Here is a 5,227-nt window from a genome sequence, read left to right as displayed (position 1 = left end):
AACAGGTTTAACCAACAATGGCTTGACGTAACCTGATTCCAACACATTTCATCTGTAGAGACATTAGTATCTGCTCTTGCTTTTTTTTTTTTAAAACTTTTGTCTGTACTGGCCACGCCCCCTCAATTCTTTACTGGGATTATTTGCAGCCTGCAACCCAGCAAGAGGTTTTAAACATGAACTTATGTTACTCACGTGAAATTTTTTGATCACAAGTTGGTCTAAAATTTGCTGTTTTTCTTAAACAGCATTTCAATGTTCTGTGATTAAAGAACATTTTGGAGTTCCAACAGAAATTAAACAAAATGATTTTTGTTTATACTTTATGATACAACAGCTATGAAGCGGGGAGGGTGGGGCTAACACCTGTGCCCTCAGAGACATGTGAAGCCAACCTAGCACAGCTTTTGGATCTGGTGCTCCTGCAGCGTCACAGGGCAGTGTAACACCTTCAGTGGAAAGTGCTATGCTATCTGCCCTCTTCTGCACACACAAGCACTCAGACATCCGGCTCGGGCTACACAGGTCCGGCTCGGCCTTCACACGTCCGGCTCGGCCTAGCGACACTGTACTCGTGAGGAAGGAAGGACAATGACATCCCTAAAACCAGCCCAAAATGTTCGGCGTAAATCGAAAATCAGGTGGAGGTGATGGATCTGTCTGGGCTGAGCTGAGAGCATGACAATGCCCTAGGAAGCCATGTCCAGTTTCTCTCCATGAATGACAATCCCCTCCTCCTCCTTCTTCAGTTCAGGTTCCTCCAGGCTATCACTCAGAGTGGACGGTGCCACAGTCACTTCCAAACCCAAAGTCCAGGCGTCAGGTCTGGAACCTGCTAAAGAAGAAGGCCCTGGATTAGTATCAGGATGTGAATCAGAGAGTGGAGAAACAATGCAGCTGTCTGCGGTGCCAGCAGAGATGTCCTGATTCATCTCCTGTTTCTCCTCAGCGCAGTCTTCACAATGAAAGAATTCTTCATCTTCAGGGGGACCCCCGCCGTCTGTCTCGCTCCTGACCATCGGATTGGAAATCTGCCTCCTTCAAATGGCCAGTAGGTGGCAGTGTATGATTTACTAACAGCATCGTGAACGGCTCAGGAACTCAGACATGCCTCAGCTTGAGATAGGAGCAGAATTTAAATTAATTTTTAATTCCGGATTAATCTCTTACACCACTTAAATACAGTATAATACATGTAGTGGGGTTTATTTTCAAATCGCAGCATTATATTTGCACATACCTTTTCATTTTTTCTCTTAAAAACAAATAAAATGCAAATTCATATGAACACGATGAGTAAAAAAAACAAAACAAAAAAAAACAACGATAACACAAAAAAGTTTTAACTTTCAGTAGCCTATTTAATATTGATGACCATAATAGTGACTACACCAATCAGCTTGCTGTGGAGGAAGAGGGAAATGACAAGGTAGCATATCCCAAACTCCTGTTTTATAGACTACAGGAGAAGAAACTGTGATCTTCTGACAGTAGTGTGTAATTGAAAGTCTAGTTGCTGGTAATGTGAATAAAAATCTTGGCTTATTTTTATTTAACATATGCATATCTACTGAGACAAACCTGTGTATGAAGTAAGAAATAATGTACTTGGGCTATTTCTCTCAGTTGTAATGTGTTGCACTCCTCGTGTTCAGCACAGCAGCTCTCTCTGGTGGTGACAACTAGCACACTCAAAACTCACGTTTCTTTAAAGGTCGCTGGGTGATGTAATAAAGAACTAAATAAATAAGAAATTAATTATTATTGTGACATTAAATATTGTCAGCACACTTGGTTAGACTACACCAAACCAGCACTCCTCCTTCCTTGATGAAACATCTAGCATGATCTGACCAGCCACCAGCTGCAAAACGCAGGCCGAGTTTTATTTCTATTATAACCTGGCTCATGGTGTCATGCGAGGAAGCAATCTTGCACTACAAAGCTGCTGCCCATATTTAAACAGTTTTGCATTATGGCTAGAAGATGGTGACCTAAAACAAAGAAAACTTGTGTATTTGTGTATCGTTATGTTCTGGAATCAGTCAGCGAATGTGGGGAAAGGTCTTCGTCTGAGTGCTAGACCAATAATATAACTGATGAACAAAAGCCAGCAACAGCATTAGAAGTCCATGTCCTCACAAAGAGTAGTTTACTGGAAGGAAAAGGAATTTGTATAACTGTAGTAGATGATCAAGTAAATCTTCTCTCAGAGGAGACTCACGCAGGAACTGATCCAGTTAAGCGCTATCAAACTTGTGCTGACAAAAACACCTCTGATTTCTCCATACAACGTAAATCAGTATCCAGGTATTTTCTTTGTTGGTGCTCTTACAGACATTGTTTTGTATTGTGTATTGTGTCCTACAGAGCTAGAGGAAGGTTGAATAAACTGAAACACAGGGTTCTGGGGAAATACACACCACAGAGTGGCTATATCGGTATTATACACCTTGATGGCTCTTGGAAGACAGTGAAGTCCTCAAATCAGAACTGTCTTTTCCATGCTGTCATTCAAGCTACAACTAATGATGGAGCAAAACAAAAAGCTGTAGAACCTTTCAGTAAAATTGGTGAGAAGGTAAGCCATTATTAGGTAACAATGCTATATGGAAAGAATAGTGTATATTTCCGAGAAGATTTCCAGAAATCAAATATCATTTTAAAACGAATAGAAATAGTATATTTTGGCCATGATTATAACAAAAGATAAAAATTGTCATTAAATGAAAAATAAAACCATGCAAATAAACTTTTCCTTGTCCCCTCATGACCCCGGAGGTGATTAGACAGATTAACGTGATTTTAGCATCAGCATCAGTTGCAGCAGGTCAATTTGCAGCACCCATAAACATTCCGATACATGCACATAGGTCATTTTTTAGGCTTTGAGTTTACAATATTATTTTTGTCGAAATGAAATGTTGGTTAAATCTCGAAAGACAAAATAGAGAGGCCAGCAGAGGAGAGTGGAGGAGAGTGGAGAAGCACCATGGTCAGAAAGTCCATCGACCTCAGGTACGGGAAGAGACCGGCGTGTGCATAAGGACGACATCAATCAGCAGCCTTAATCCAAGTGCCGAACGTATCGAGAGGAATTTATGCAGTATGGATTCACGTGTCAACGTCAACGGAATACAACATCTCCATTGTGTAGTGAGCACTGAGGTGCTTGCACATGAAAGCCTAAAGCCTGTAAACATGCTACGACACTTAAAAACCATGCACCCCTCTCTCGTTGCTAAACCAGCGAAAGGAGCGAGAGTTGCAAGGCCAAAAGAAAGTCCTAACTAAACAGACAACAATCCCTGTCAAAGCTCAACAGGCATCATATGAGGTGGCATATTTCATTGCACAAGCAAAAAAACCACACACGATAGAGGAAACCCTTATCAAACCCACTGCTATAGCTATCAGTCGGGCTGTGCATGAGGATAAACTGGCCCGTGAGCTAGAATCAGTTGTCCCGGCGCATCTCTGCCATGGCCCAGGACATAAAGTGTCAGCTGGTGGACATAGTGAAGAAAGGGGAAAAAGTACACTTTACAGTTAGACGAAATCACAGATCATCAAACTCTGCCCAGCTGCTTGTATTTGTCAGATACAGTTTTGACAGAAAACTTAACGAGGACATACTGTTCTGCAGCTTGCTGAAGGGAACGTGCACAGGCGAGGACATTTTCACAAAATTTGACGACAAAGTAAAAGGAGAGGGACTGTCTTGGGACGAGTGCATCAGTGTGTGTACAGACGGTGCTGGAGCGATGCTGGGGGTAAAGAAAGGTCTTACAGGTGGCGCCTCACGTAAATTCACGCATTGTATTATACAGAGACGCTCTTCTGAGCAAAACACTTAACAGAACTTAAACGTGTTCTTGAGACTGTGATAAAAATTGTCAATGTCTACTCAATATCAGTCTATTTGCCACGCTCTGTAAGGTACTGGGTTCGGAGCACTGCAGAAGTCAGGTGGCTTTCGCGAAGGAATGTGCTCGGCCACCTTCATGAGCTGCGGGATGAAGTGCGCTTGTTTCTGATGGAGCGTGGGTCCCAGCTCGCTGAGCACCTCATTGATCCGGACTGGTAAACAAATTCTTGCATATTTGAAAAACTGAATGGACTTAATATGTCATTGTAAGGTGAAAACACAAGCGTCATGTCGCTGAATGATAAAATCCACGACTTCATGGGAAAACTCATGCGCTGGATTGAGCGAGTTGAAATGACTAGGATTTATATGTTTTCTGAGCTGGACGAATTCATGGAGGAAAATGAACTGAGTGTTAACATAGGGAAGAAGTCTGTCACTACACACCTTCAAGCCCTCCTGGAATACTTTAACAAGTATTTCCCAGACGAAACAGCTCCAGAACAATACGACTGGAGAAGATCACCATTCACTGTAATGATGGCAAATCATCTGATATCCCACCTGGAGGATGCGTTGGTTTAACTGTCAAGTGACCGAACATTAAAGACAACGTTTAATTCCAAAATGCTGTCTGAGTTTTGGATTTCAGTCGAGAGGGAATACCCACAGTTATCCAACGCCGCTATGGATGTACTGATGACGTTTGGCACTACCTACTTCTGTGAAAAGACTCTCTCGACACTCACGTACCTTAAAAATAAATAAAGATCGTGACTGAACGTACAGGATGATCTCTGAGTGGCGGTCTCCAAATTAAACCAAGAATGAACTTGCTGTGCTCCAAGCATTGTGCACACCCATTTATTAGGTGAGGTTAACACTGAGATGAAAGTAATGGCTAAATTAGGCTACTATTAAATACTATTATGGTTTTAGGATGTTGTGTTCGGTTGTGTTGTTCTTATTATGCTGTTTGGATAGACCTATTACGTTTGTATACTTTAACCACCTCTGAGGATAGTGGCGGGGAGTTGCGAGTCACTGGCACCATTGTTTTGGGGGTTGTGGGCTGAAAAGTTTGGGAACCACTGGCTTAGATGCTTTGGTCCTGCATTGAGTTCTCAGCTCATATCTCAAAGATATTATTTCCTTATTTAGTTTCTTCTGCAAGCTAAAGTGGTGTTGGCCAATCCCTGGTGGAGCTGTTCAATTCAATTCAATTCAATTCAATTCTATTTGTAAAGCAGTTTTAACAACGGACATTGTCTCAAAGCAGCTTTGCAGAAACATATAAACACAGGATAGAGATTTTAAGTGTGTGAATTTATACCTATTGAGCGAGCCGTTTTTGACGGT

The sequence above is a fragment of the Ictalurus furcatus genome, chromosome 7 (genome assembly GCF_023375685.1).
Source record: "Ictalurus furcatus strain D&B chromosome 7, Billie_1.0, whole genome shotgun sequence".
NCBI classification, from domain to species: Eukaryota; Metazoa; Chordata; class Actinopteri; order Siluriformes; family Ictaluridae; genus Ictalurus; species Ictalurus furcatus.
This window is presented reverse-complemented; position numbering follows the sequence as displayed.